Below are 14,339 nucleotides of genomic sequence, written 5' to 3'. Positions count from 1 at the left end.
CGGATCTCAGGAATCCTCCCCCGCTACCTCGCCATGGCAACGGCAGCCACGGGGAAGTCGGGCCGCCTCTTGCGTAAGGGCCGCGCGCCCAGTCCCGCCGAAAGGCCGGCGGCCCCCGCGGATCACACCGCACCCCGCGCAACCACCACCCTGGGGAGCGGCTGGAGGAGCCTGCGGGGGCGCTGGTTGCTTGGGAGGGGATTGGGCTGGCTGGGGAGGGAGGGGGGGTTCCTTTCCCCTCCCCCTTTCATTCCCCCCCCCCCCATCCTTTTTTTTTCTTTTTTCCTTTTTCCCTTCCCCCCATGTTTCCCTTTCCCTTTTATTTCTTTTTTATATCCTTTTTTCTTTTTTTCAACCTTTCTCCCTTTTCCTTTTTTCCTCTTTATCCTTTTCCAGTTTTTCCTTTTTTTCCTCCCCTCCCTTTTTTCCTTTCTTCCCTTTTTCCATCCCACTTTTTTCAATTTCCCCTTTTTTCCTTCCCCCCTTTCCCTTCTTTTCATCTTTCCCCTTTCCTTTTCCTCCTTCCCCCTTTTTAATTTTTTTCTTTACTCTGTTCTCCCTCTATTTCATTTTTCCACTTTATTCTTTTTCTTCTTCCTGTTTCCTCCTTTCTTTTTTCCCATCCCCCCCTTTTTCCTTTACTCTTTTTCCTTCCCATCCTTTTTTCCCCTTATTCCCTCCTTTCCTTTTCTCTTTCCTTTTTATTTTTTCCTCTATCCCCTCCTTTGTTTCCCCCTCCGCCCCCCCCCCCTTTTTTTTCGTCTCCCACAACCAGCCAACAGCTGGTGCCAATTTAACCCACTCCCATCCCATCTCCCACCACAAAAAACTACAGGCAAGCCATTCAACAACGTGCAGCTCCCAGCCCTACTGCCTGTGAACGGGCACAGCAAAACACTGACTGAACTAGGCCTTTAAACTTCTCCAAATGACTAACCCCGGAAGGCAAAGAACTGGCAGATGAAAGGCAAGGTGCAGACTTTGATCCTGCGAGTGGATCCATGCAGGCAGGCCCCCCAGCCCATGTGGAGCACCCCTGAAGGTCAGCCTTGGCTGATCGGATTGCAGCAAGGGAGCCGTAGCTTAGAAAGCAAGCCGAACAGGAGGTAGGAAAATCTATAGACCCAGCTATCAGCCAAAAGATGAAAGAAAAGTTTGCCCCTGGTCCTGGGATTTACGATAAAGGTAAATGAAGCTGCAATGTTAACACTTGCCAAGATACTCAGGTCTTCCTTCAGGAAAACACTTAAGCATGTGCCTAAATTTATTACTATTCAGGGCAGCCCATAAGCATTTGCTGAAGGTTAAGCATAACATTCTTATGCGGGAGCCCTTAAGTACTGTGCTGATTAAGGTCTGGGGTTTTTTCCTTCTAAATCTCAGCCACTGTGAACCACAAAATGAATTACCCTCATTCTATTCTGATTATCTTCTCTGTCTTCTTTCAAATTCAACAGGACAATGCAAATAAGAAACGTCTTATTGAAAATTAAGAGGATAAAACCAAACTTTACATTTGTCATGGGTTGTTGTTTTCTTTTTTTTCCATTAAGACCAACGGGCTGCACACCACCATGAATCCCTATGAACGAGCATGTTTCACGAGGATGAAAGCACATGGAAAAGTGATTGCTCTGCTACTCCTTAAGTCTGGAATTCCCTTGATGTGCTGTTACAAGCCAGAAAGGATCACACAGAGCAATGCATATATACATATGCTTTATCCACTGTTCTCTTTCGATGCAAACCTTAGAACACTGTAGATGGTGAACACATTTCAGCTACTAAAGGTCACGGATTAGAGAGCTACCTATCAGTTCAAGTCAGGTTGCTGTTAGACCCACAAGCAGAGGGATTTACCTAGTGCACAAATGACACTGCTGGCCCTTAATGCCCCAATAAACTTTTGACAAGCCACAAACCTTATGTATAAATGTGACTGTTCATTAAAGTTCAACAGAGAAGTACCATGTCAGCAACTGCTTCAGTTTCTGTTCCACAGCACACTGCCTCTCCCAAGAGCTCTCCCCTGTCGAGTTCTTATAAACAAACTCTATCTCCTTGTTGGAGGAAGAAACCTGGCTAACCAGTGAAGCAGGGGTTGTGGGTCTTTCTGAAAATCTTTCTCCTTGCTGTCATTTAGGGATATTCTGCCTCACATACTAAACTAATGGTTCGTTTACTTTATGCATGCAGAAAAATGGACCTTGGGAAATGGCTTATGCCAGATTCAGACTTTTACAAGAGCTAGAATCAGGGTCTTGGTTGAATTCCATAACATACAGTCTTCATAGAATCATAGAATCAGTGAGGTTGGAAAAGACCTTTAAGATCATCAAGTCCAACGGCTACCTCAGGACTTCCAAGACCACCACTAAGCCATGTCACCAAGGACCTCATCTACATGCCTTCTGAAAACTATTGGGGACAGTGATTCCACCACTTCCCTGCGCCTGTTCCAACACCTGATAACCCTCTTTCAGTGAAGAAATTTTTCCTAATATGCAGTCTAAACCCCTGAGGCTCTTCAAACAGGAAAGCAACCCTAAAAGTAGATTATTATCTTCTTTCATTATAGAAAGGAAGGCAGATGCAGGGACTGTGAGAATGAAGACCTTGGGCCCACTGTAGGAGAAGATCTGATTCAAGACCATCTTAAGAACCTGAACGTACACAAGTCCATGGGACCTGATGAAATCCATCCATGGGTCCTGAAGGAGCTGGCGAATGAAGTTGCTAAGCTGCTGGCCATCATATTTGAAAAATCATGGCAGTCAGGTGAAGTTCCCAGTGACTGGGGAAAGGGAAATATAACCCCCATTTTCAAGAAGGGGAAAATGGATGACCCGGGGAATTACAGACCAGTCAGTCTCACCTCTGTGCCTGGCAAAATCTTGGAGCAGATTCTCCTGGAAGGCATGCTAAGGCACATGAAAAACAACAAGGTGCTTGGTGACAGCCAGCATGGCTTCACTAAGGGGAAATCCTGCCTGATCAATTGGGTGGCCTCCTATTATGGGGCTAAGGAACTGATGGACGGGTAGAGCAGTTGATGTCATCCACCTGGGCTTGTGCAAAGTGTTCGACACTGTCCCACACGACATCCTTTTCTCTAAATTGGAGAGACATCAATTTGATGGATGGACCACTCGGTGGATAAAGAACTGGCTGGATGGCCGCACACAAAAAGTTGGGGTCAATGGCTCAGTGTCCAGCTGGAGACCAGTAACGAGTGGTGTCCCTCAGGGGTCGGTGTTGGGACCGGTCTTGTTCAACATCTTTGTCAGCGAGATGGACAGTGGGATTGAGTGCGCCCTCAGCAAGTTTGCCGATGACACCAAGCTGTGTGGTTCAGTTGATAACACTGGAGGGAAGGAATGCCATCCAGAGGCACCTGGACATGCTTGTGAGGTGGGCTGATGCCAACCTTATGAAATTTAACCATGCCAAGTGCAAGGTCCTACACCTGGGTCGGAGCAATCCCAGGCACAGCTACAGGTTAGGCAGAGAAGAGATTCAGAGCAGCCCTGCTGAGGAGGACTTCGGGGTGTTGGTTGATGAGAAAATGAACATGAGCTGGCTGCAGTGTGCACTCACAGCCCAGAAAGCCAACCGTATCCTGGGCTGCACCAAAAGAAACGTGACCAGCAGGTCGAAGGAGGTGATCCTGCCCCTCTACTCTGTTCTCATGAGACCTCACCTGGAGTATTGTGTGCAGTTCTGGTGTCCTCAACATAAAAAGGACATGGAACTGTTGGAACAAGTCCAGAGGAGGGCCACAAGGATGATCAGGGGACTGAAGCACCTCCTGTATGAAGACAGGCTGAGAAAGTTGGGCGCTGTTCAGCCTGGAGAAGAAAAGGCTGTGTGGAGACCTCATAGCAGCCTTCCAGTATCTGATGGGGAGCTATAGGGATGCTGGGGATGGACTATTCATTAGGAGCTGTAGTGACAGGACAAGAGGTAATGGGTTAAAACTTAAACAGGGGAAGTTTAGATTGGATATAAGGAAGAAGTTCTTTACTGTAAGGGTGGTGAGGCACTGGAATGGGTTGCCCAGGCAAGTTGTGAATGCTCAATCCCTGGCAGTGTTCAAGGCCAGATTGGCCAGAGCCTTGGGTGACATGGTTTATTTAGTGTGAGGTGTCCCTGCCCATGGCAGGGGGGTTGGAACTAGATGAACTTATGGTCCTTTCCAACTCTATTTTATGATTCTGTAAAGAAAAAATAGAATCATAAAAACAATTAGGAGAAGGCCATGATCATGCTGAAAATATCGAAAAGTACATTCAGTTACCCATGGATAGTAAAATTACCCATGAACTTTATAAAGTACTTCCTGGGGTGAATGCTATAGGACTTCTCCTTAATCACAAGAATAATGCTGCAAAAAGGGGGAGAAATTAGATGTTCAAAGTCTTTCCCACTGTTCTTACAGCATAAATACCTACGGGCACTAAATCAACACAAATAACGTGAAGAAATGATTAAGTAAATAACTACAATCATCACTGCTGCGCAGAGAAGCTGGAAACCAAAGAAAAAGAAAAATCAGTATGAATGATCTTAATTCTAAATTTGTAAAACAAACCTAGAAGAAAACACCTCCTTATGTGAGATCACAGCAGGGACCAACTGGCTTCAAGACAAAACGTTTGTGAACTGCCCTATCCTGTGATGGTTTAGGATTGGATGCTCAAGCCAATTATTAGTGAGTTTTCCCACAGAAGTGGGACATTCAAGAGACAGTTACTACTGCCACCTGATCCACAGCAACAACCTGGCACCATGTGATTACCACCAAGTTTCTGTCTTCCTCCAGCAAGGGACACAAAATTAAGGATGCTAGCTGTTTTCAGTCATCAGTGACTATAGATCACAGCACCTCTGTTTCCCTACACCTCCTTCCTAGAGGGGTATTTTAACAGTCTATCCAGAAATTAACTAGTAATGAAGCAAAAAGAAGCAAAAATAGCTTACGAACTGTTGATCTCCATTTTCTAAAGTTGAAATCCAAATCTCTTCCACTGGAGTGAAAGTCCAAGTGGTGAAATAAACCTTGAACTGTGTCCTTGTGTTGCCCCTACACATCATTTTTGGAAACAAAAGCGCACCTTGTCCCAGACATTGCAATTTAGCAACTTCAGCTGTGTACCTATCCTGATGCCAGGACACGTGTCAAACAGAGCAGAAAGCTTCAGCCTTTTGCCAGTATCCAAACAAGAGCATTCATTCCCCTGATCAATGTCACTGACTGGAAACACACTTATAATCGTAAGGGACACACCAGTACAGTTACTGTCATACCACTGTGACCTGACTCTGGGCAGGCAGCTGCACTCCCAACCAAAAGTGGGTCTCATGAACAGCAATAAGTTATCTAGATACAGGGGGCGCAGAATAAAAAGGAGGAGCTATTTATCACCAATACATTTAAAAGAACTCAGCCTGCATCATCCTGTTAGATCTCCTAGTGGTCTCCAGGAACAAGTGAGCAGGAGAGATGACAGAGACAAGCTCTGAACCGGAACTCACTGGCAGAGAGAACAGGGAGGGGGAGAGGGAAGTGTCATAAGGGCCGTAGTCTTCTCACCTCCCAAATTCCGCAAGGGAAAATGGGTAAACTGTGCATGTACCTTTGTTCTCTCTCTGATCTCAGCCACTTTGACTGTTCCTGAATGCCAAGCTCTCTTTTAATTGGAAAAAAAAAAAAAGAAAGAAAAGAGAACAAAAGAAAAACAAAATGTGTGTATTCCTGATGTGTGATATATAGTTGTCAAAAGAGACAACACTGCAGATACAGCAAAGAGAACTATTTAAGGTTTTATTCCATTTTTATCTAAGGTTATTCCAAATAATAAACAGGGGAGAAGAGTCCACTCTGCTATCTAGTGTTCATCCTAAATCAGACTGCAACATACGCTAGAAATTAGCACTTCCTTGGAACCATGGAACCACTTTAAATATGATTGAATGAAAATTCCCACCTGGGTTTGAAACAAACTTAAATAGTCTTTCCAATGGTTTTGTCCTGTTACACTATGATTTAAACCAGGCCTAATGCAATTTTGCATCATATTCAGACAAGGTATCTCAACCAATTTAAACTATATTTAGAACACAGCATTTTTACTACTAAAAAAAGCTAAGAGAGGAACAACATGCTTGGAACATCTGTCGTAGTGACTGAAAGAAGTCTACAACAGGAATAGCAAACACTTATTTTCTTTCCCAGATGCTGTCAGCCTGTTCAAAAGTATCAGTGAAGTAGATTGCTTCGAAAAGGTACCTCCATTCTGGCCTATCTTCTCTAAAACAAAGATTATTAAAATATCCCCTTGTTGCATAACCCTGTCTGCTTGCTTATTATTATCTGCTATCTATATATCAGGGGGAAAGCTCACTGTCAAAGATAGTAAACATGTTACAGTGCTACATAAAAACAAAATAACTTGCCTAAGTCTAAAAGCCTCCACATAATGACATTCAAATTCTTACATGTGTCAATTATCATTTACATCTAAATCACCAACCATATGACTCAACGCAATCCTACAATACAGACCCCTTAGCATGGCTGTCACACAGTGTATTCTGCAGAGGCCATCAGAGCCACAAGTATTTATGACACAACTTTCCAGTTAATTCATGAAAGATGACAAGAGAACAGCTGCTTACCCTATACTAATGCTGGTTCTCCAGGATGAATTTCTGTACTGCTTACTCCTGAGGTAGTTTAAACCAAGGTTCTTTCTTACAGCAAGTGTTCTGCTTGCGCAGACCACAGAGAGGTGTCTTCCATATGAGGGTGAAGAAGGTAGGAGAATCTTTGGGGCTGTGTTTGGGCTCCCTCTAGGCACAAATTTAAAGGAAACAGAGATGCCAAAAAGTAATGGCATGACTCCTAGGATTCACTGCAAGTTCTAGGTGCATCACTGTCATTGGTCCAACTGTGGGCAACCAGCAAACAGTACCTCACCTCACTGTCACCCAGATGAGGTTTCGACTGCATTGCCCAGCAGCAGCAGTACACATTGCTCTCCTGAACTAGGACCTGCCAGCTCTTATTCATCTTATGTGCCTTAAGTCCGGCACATAATATGTGATCAAGAGTGGCCTGTTACATCACATCACCCCTGACTGACTGACAGCATCAGCACTCAGCTAAGGCAAGCACATCTCTCTTGAGCTCCAGTGGAATAAGCCTCGGGGCTCAGCTATAAGAATGTAGTCTGGTAGGCTGCCAACACCAGAGGATGTCTTTACCAATCAACAACAGTACTGCAAGACATGAGACAATGTAGCCCATGAAGGGCCAAAGATAGCTGTAGTTGCGTGGCCTGTGTGGCTCCCTTGGCCTCAAGTTATAAAGTAGGTTGAGGAGAGGTGACCATCACCATTACAGATGTTCTTGGACCAGCCTGGGTAAGAGCTTCTCACCACGTCACAGTACAGGGTAGCCCCAGCTACAGCACCAGGGTTTCCAGCCACAGCTGAGAACACCACTGGTTTTCTATCTGAAAAAGCACATGAAATGGTTTAGGAAATGTTGTAACAGAAATTAAGATGGGGGGCTTCAAAAAAGCAGCCAAACAGTTTCTGACCAGTGGATATGGATGTTAAAGCTTTCTGAAAGACTTCAGTATCAAACAGCTAAGACAGAACCAAGTATCAGCACTCAAGGAGGACTGAAATTACTGTGAGAGGGAGTGATATGACAAAGCCTTGAAGTCTTCCGCTGATTACTGAGAGAGGGAGGGAATCAAACAAGGACAGGGATACTTACATATTCAACAAAATAGTTTGAAGTCCTATTACCTTTTCATGTGTAGATATTCATGTTAACATATATTGTGCTGAAAGATTCATAAGACATTTATATATAAAATACAGACTTAAAAGCAGGATTTATCCCTCTGCATGTGTTCTTGTAGATACAGGGCTCTACTTCAAAAGGGACTGCTACACAAAGGAATCACTGTTAACTTCCAACTTCTGCACTAAACATATTTAGTGTAGCAATCCAAAAAAGTCCACAATTCAGCCACAATTGGGAGCCACGCTGGGTTCTTTTGCAAACAATTCAGGAAAAGATGATGGCTGTGTAACTCACAGGGATGACCCCAACACCTGCTTTATTGCAGTCTGCTCATCCCACAGCTCAATACCTACTGTACCTATTAAAACCAACAGTTACAGGTTCCAGCTTCCTGAGAGCAGAGACCTGATTTCCCCTTGCATACACTGGTTCTTTCGGAGTGGTCTCCTCTGAGATCTCCAGGGGCATGTCAAGCTCTTTGCACCCCTGCTGTTTGTACCTCTCCTTAAGTCTCAGAAGGACTTCAGCAAAAGCAGGATCTATTTTAAACTGCTTTTAGAAAGACCTGGACCTACATTTCCAGAGCAATAAAAAGGTAGGACAGAATTTTCTCTGTAGGTAGCAGACAGGCAGAGCTCCTTTTTGACTAATTATTTTAATGTTGCTGTGGTTTTGTTGTAGTATAATTATGCAGTAGGGTGCCCACAGCTTTGTATAAGCATATTTTTGAATGATTTAGAACAAAATAAAAGGGAAACAGCAGTTACGCAGCATTTCTGCAAATTGTGCAACTCAAATTTTAGCACCAAGAGCAGAACATGCTAAACAACAAATAATTGTAGTCACTGGTGCACAGACCTTGAAAGACTAAGCACAGGTCAGTTCTGCAGCTGACTGTCCCTCCGTAGTGGTGCACATGCCCAAGGATAGAAGCACTAGTGTTACTAAGTGTACTACATTGTGGATTCAGCTGGTCAGTTTCTTAAAACCCCAAACCCTAACCCAGACCATTGTGTAAGTGGGGAAAATGTTAAATTCATGAATATCTTTCTATTCCATTTTTGAAGTTTTGGTTCAAAATAGCCAAAAGTGAAAGACCAAAGGAGAAACAAAGCTCCCAGATTCCTGTATGATTTCAGCTTAGTCCTTGGTCAAGTCAGTAGCAGCTGGGTCAGATATTATAAACTAATACAACAAATATTTGATGAGATAGTTTTCCAGCCACTATGGAGTGCCTTCCCTCTTGCTCTCGCATCCATCCTAGCCTGCAGTCCTCCTGCACAGCTGTTAAACCATCCCCTTTCATGCTAAAGATGGAAGCAGCGTGGGGTAGCAGGTTTTAAGAGAGTTCCCTTAAGGCTAATGAGGAAATGTTGAAATGAACCAGGGTGCAGTCACAGCTGTGTGACTCTCAGAAAGAAAGCATCTAGAAACAGATTCACAAACAAGCGAATTGCGGCTGTCAGTAGAGGCTTAATGCCCATAATCAGGATCAGACACCACAATGCAAACTGTGGCGTTCGCCATAGCAGTTACTACACTTTTACTGTCCTTTTTCCAGCAACTTCTGCTGACTCAGGAATACAAATGGCTAACATCCCTCTCGGGAGTGCTCACGCACACAGCACACTCCTTTACACGCACACAAAATCGACAACGTGAGCATGGAAAGGAGCTTGAAACAACAAGTATGTGTCAAAGAACCTAAAAAAAGTTCCCTGCTTTAACCACCTCCCTGTTTTTTCAAACACTAGCATTGAGTGCTACACTGAATAAAAGCAGCTGAACAAACAATCTTGGGATTACTGGAAAAAATAACAGTGGTGAAATTTTGCAGGATTTTAACCCACTACAAAGACCTATAGTTTTTGGTCCAATCTGGAATACAAATTGCTTCAATGAGTGAGGATTTCCCCTCTTTTCAGAAAAAAAAAACAACTTACTGTGCATATGAGACACATCCAAAATAACCAGAAGCACCACAGGAGTTGCTCTGCATAGATACCCACTCCAGACACTGCACAAGTAACCCTGCCATTTGAAATGTGGGATAAAAAGATGATGGAAAAGTTTGAAGTACCACTTTCTTAAGTTTACAAAATTACTATTGTTACAAGACAATACCTAGAAACAAAAACAACTGAATTTACCTAAAACTTTATATTAAAAAAAAAAAAAAACACAAAAAAAAATCAACTGAAGTGAATTTTTCTGCACAAAGAATATGAAAAGGTCACCCAGAAAAGCAACTCGGGCTGCAAAGTGAGAGATTTCAGCGTGCACCAATGCAAGCAAACAAACGTTGGTAGCATTAAAAATAGTACTATTAATAACACTGTCTTGCATATACAAGAAAAACAGGTATCTTTTGCTATCTCCTAGCCTCAAACAGATTATAACCTTGATACCCAAACTGAACTTCAGCACATTTATTGCTGAAATCCTTTTGGAATCAGTAACTGTGGAAAAAATACTCCAGGTTTTGTCCTTTCCCTCCCTCTCTCCCCCAGTGAAATATTTTTACAGTTTCTTTAATCAAGTAGTTTTTCCTTTGTCATTGTTATCCCTTCTTCTGTTTCACTATCCCATGCTAGCCTCACGACCAGTTTTCCATCTTTCATCAACCACCCAACTTGCACTCTCACAGCTAAACAGGAGTTATGTGGAAGAGAGCTAGAGGTTACAGCATGCAATAAACTAGATATGCATCAACAATATTGCACTCTTGCAAAAAAAAAACTGTGTTGTTCTGGAATAGATAGACAGCAACATAGATTGTGAAGAAAGCCTTCTGCTGTACTCACCATTACTGGGATGCCAGCAGGAACATTTTGGTCAAGTTTCACTGCTGCACTCCATGAAACAAATGTGGACAAATCAAGAGATATTCAGAAGAGTAGAAAAAGGATGGATTATGAATTTAATCTAAACAAAAGCAAACTGAAGGGAGACAAGGTAACAGTCTCCAGTTGTTCAGAAAGATGATGCTAAAAGGAAAGAAACTTATTTTCAAATTACAAGAAGAAATACTTTACTGCAACAGTCAGAAAAGCTTTCTGACAGAGAAGCACTTGAATAGAATATGAGAGATATATACATATACATCATACATATGTATGATATGTATCTTTTCAGTAGGATTAGAACATATATCTATATATGAAGATGGTAGCTGCATCAGAAATAACCAAGACTTTGCCAATCCCATCTTCAGATAAGTGGGTTAGATCATTTCTTAAGGACCCAGTTCATCCCTGTGATTCTGCACGCAAGCAAACCGTCTCACCCTTTTCCCAACACCAAGTGTCCACCGCAGCCTATGAGAGGAGCAGTCCCTTTTTTTAAAATACAGAAAGAAGAGAGGCTGTCCCTGATAAACCTGGGCAAAGGTCAGGTACAGCTTGTCCCTCAACAGCAGGTCTAATGCTGAATGATAAAAGATGACATAGCCATATGGAGTACTGCAAGCCACCTGAACTGCATAAAAAAAGCCAACTGCAAAGTCCATGGAATCAGCCACAGATTAAATAAAAGCAGGGGATTGCAGTTAGATGCGAAGAGGTCAACAAAGGGCAAAAAACTGCTGAACATCACCTTTCATTTCTATATACTGTGCCAGTGATGCATATTATATTTGAGCACATCAGCTTCCATGCACCCTGCTTCTACATAAAATACATACCTTTTCTGTTCTCCACTAGTTGTTCTTCTCCACTGTCGCTCCTAGTTTCTCTATGTTTGGACTGCTGTTGGGGTTGGAGTGACCTGGATGCAGACCACTGCATATGAACCACTGTGTTCTATGGACCCCCCAACACGCTCATCATGATTTCCACCACACAGCTTGCGAGAGGAGTCTACGGCTGAAGCAAGTTCTCCAAGCCAGGGAGATGTCAATGATCCTGGTAAAACAGCTCTAGATTTTTGATGAAAATTTACAGGACTGCAGTCCTGGTGGAGATCTCAACCAATAGAGATACGTGTTCCTTTGGCTTTTCTTTTACCGGCAACATGGAAGGTGGCAATGTTTTAAGGACTGAAGCTGCCAGAGAAAACAATTCAGGCAGAGCAGAACACCTCGGTAATTAGATTACTAACACACACTTCTCTTAGCAAATCCTTGTCCACAGCACATGCATAACGAAGTTCTAAGTTTCAGCAGCTTGTCTTGGAGTTACATCTCATGCAAAGCCACTGTTGAGTTTGCCTAGAGCAGCTTCTGACAGTTTATCAGGAACACTACAAGGCATGCAGTTTTTGCTGTACACCCAGGATCAAGGGTGCTTAACTAAAAAAAGTTTATTCCCTTTTGTTGCTCCACATAGGTGCATTAGGATTGTTGTGATACTGGGCTTTGTTTGAGGGGAAGTTTCTATATGTATATGTATCTCACACATATGCTCCAAACTCCAAGGAAAATAAAGTTAAGCTGTAGTTATACCTCTATTTATTTATAGTTATACCTCTATTTATTTACCTCACACAATTCTCCTTTTCTCTGAAGTGGTCAAAACCTTATGCAAGGGTATGGCACATAGGGCCTTTGGCTCCATGAGCCACACCTGACAGGGTACAGCCGGACTGAGCAAGGTCTGTATGGGACTAGCCACATGGGATGTCATGCTGCACTCCTTTGGAAAGTATCTAGGAGCCATGCCTCAACTCGTTTTGAAATGAAAAAGGCCACTTCTTCCTGTTTTGTATGAAGGTTACCAGAAAACCAGAGAGTTCCCACAGCAGTTAACTAACAAATAGTCTTACGGGAATAACAATAAAAAAAAAAAAAATTAGATACACATGTATATACAAAGCTGTTTTCTTAAACACAAAATAGAAAAAACTTCATGGGCTAAACTGTGGCAGAAGGGCAGACATTCTGAAACAGCTGCTGTGCTGGAGCAAAATGAAAGGCAATATGGAAGTTACCTCCTGATTCCTAAATACAAAGTGCACTAATATTAAAGAAATACTGAAAATCTAACGAGCAAAATGAAGGGAAAAAAAAAAAAAAGCCCAAAACAAACACCCAAACAAAACACCACCAAAACTAAAGGTGCAGTTCAGACCAGAAATGCTGCCCATCTAACAATTTCCATTCATCTTAGCAGAACTAAGTGTATTTATACAGGCACCTAAAAGTTAATTTCAAAAAAACAGAACTTTAAATTCTGCTTTTGAAGATGTGAGCCAGTGTGTTTAGTTATACAACATAACTGAGATTCTTCTACTCGGAGCATTAGGCAGTCATAAAAGATGTTATTAAGTCTTTTAACTACACCATAAACCTTGACAGAGTTTGATAATTTCTTAAGGGATTTCACAGAGGAAGCAAAAGGTTACAGAAATCTCAGTTTTTCTTCTTAGGTGCCTAACCTTCTCAGCAGTGCAATCATGTGGAAGAAGCCAATGTGAAGCATCAAATGAAAGAAGGTAAGTAAATACATTTCAAATTCCTTTTTAATTTAAAAGCAAATCTAATAGTTTAAGCCAACTTCAGAAAGCTCTGGCTCAAGACTGAACACCCAAGGTTAAGAACACTACTAAGCAGTAGCAATGTGTAATCAAACCTCCAATTTTGTGCCGTGTTCAAGCTAGCAGTTACAGGCTGAATTAGCTCCTGAATTCAGTGCTACCCAAGCTGGGCACCACTGGCAGTCTGCCATTGAGGACTAGTGAAAAACTGGCACTATTCCAGCACACTCCTCCCCAGCTGGGGTGCGCTCTCCCCATGTCCCCGAGAACATCCACTGGCGAGGGTGACTGACTAGTTGTAAGGCAGGGTTTTTTTCCAAACACTGCAGTCCTTTACTGAGCTGCTTAAGCATCACATCCCATCACTTGCACACAACTGCACATGGTAGACGGCCTGAACATTTTTATTTTAGGAACAGAGATGCTGCTGACTTCAGAATGACTTCTTAACAGTGCTGCTTTAGATGGACACTACTGGCTTTACTTCTTTAGGATGAAACTACTTCTTAGGATGAAACTACTGCTCATGGAACAACAGTAATGTTTTTTCTGCATTATAGCCATGCTCTGCCCTACCAGGGAAAACATTAAATATGTACCAAAGAACGAAGTTTTGTCCACAGAGTTCCAGTAACTCAAATCCAACAGGAGGAAGCATGCTCAAGAAAAACTCAGATTAGGATTCTGTCCTTCAGTTTTTCTCATGTATGAAATATACAGCAATGTTGCTGCTTTAGTAGCTCTGGTATTTGTTTTCTATTAGGCATTATGAAACTTACTTTAGCAAATATGTTTTGTGGGTTGTCATCCATAGCTTGTTAACCACTATAATCATTTAGGCACTACACATATGCTTTTTCAAATATAGACATAAGGGGAAGTAAAAATCATGCCAGAGAGCATTGGTTAGTTCCCAGGAAAGATGACATCTAGAATTTGGCAGCAATCAGACATGGGAAAAGTACAAACACAGTCAGAGTCAAAATCTTAGAGTCATTTCTGTAGGCTGTTTCTTTTGTCTTGGTGATCTCAACTTCCATAGTTACTT

The 14,339-nt window shown here is 42.5% G+C and overlaps 1 protein-coding gene across 9 annotated transcripts in view; it reads right to left on the bottom strand.

Moving 5' to 3' along the window:
* The window catches only part of HIVEP1 (HIVEP zinc finger 1), a 133,790-nt gene that overhangs the window by 87,807 nt on the left and 31,644 nt on the right, over positions 1 to 14,339 (bottom strand). The window contains exon 1 of one of the 9 annotated variants that reach the window (XM_062617912.1): positions 28 to 246. The exons of the other annotated variants lie outside the window; for them this stretch is intronic. The gene's annotated coding sequence lies outside the window, so the exon portion shown is untranslated. Of the gene's footprint in view, positions 1 to 27; positions 247 to 14,339 lie in introns of those variants that run through there. 9 annotated transcript variants of the gene reach the window in all.

The sequence above is a fragment of the Pezoporus occidentalis genome, unplaced genomic scaffold (assembly GCF_034315485.1).
Source record: "Pezoporus occidentalis ecotype Australia unplaced genomic scaffold, CSIRO_AGI_Poc_V1 ctg2, whole genome shotgun sequence".
Lineage (NCBI taxonomy): Eukaryota > Metazoa > Chordata > Aves > Psittaciformes > Psittacidae > Pezoporus > Pezoporus occidentalis.
Note: the sequence above shows the minus strand (reverse complement) of the source record. Positions and strands in the feature narration are given on the sequence as shown.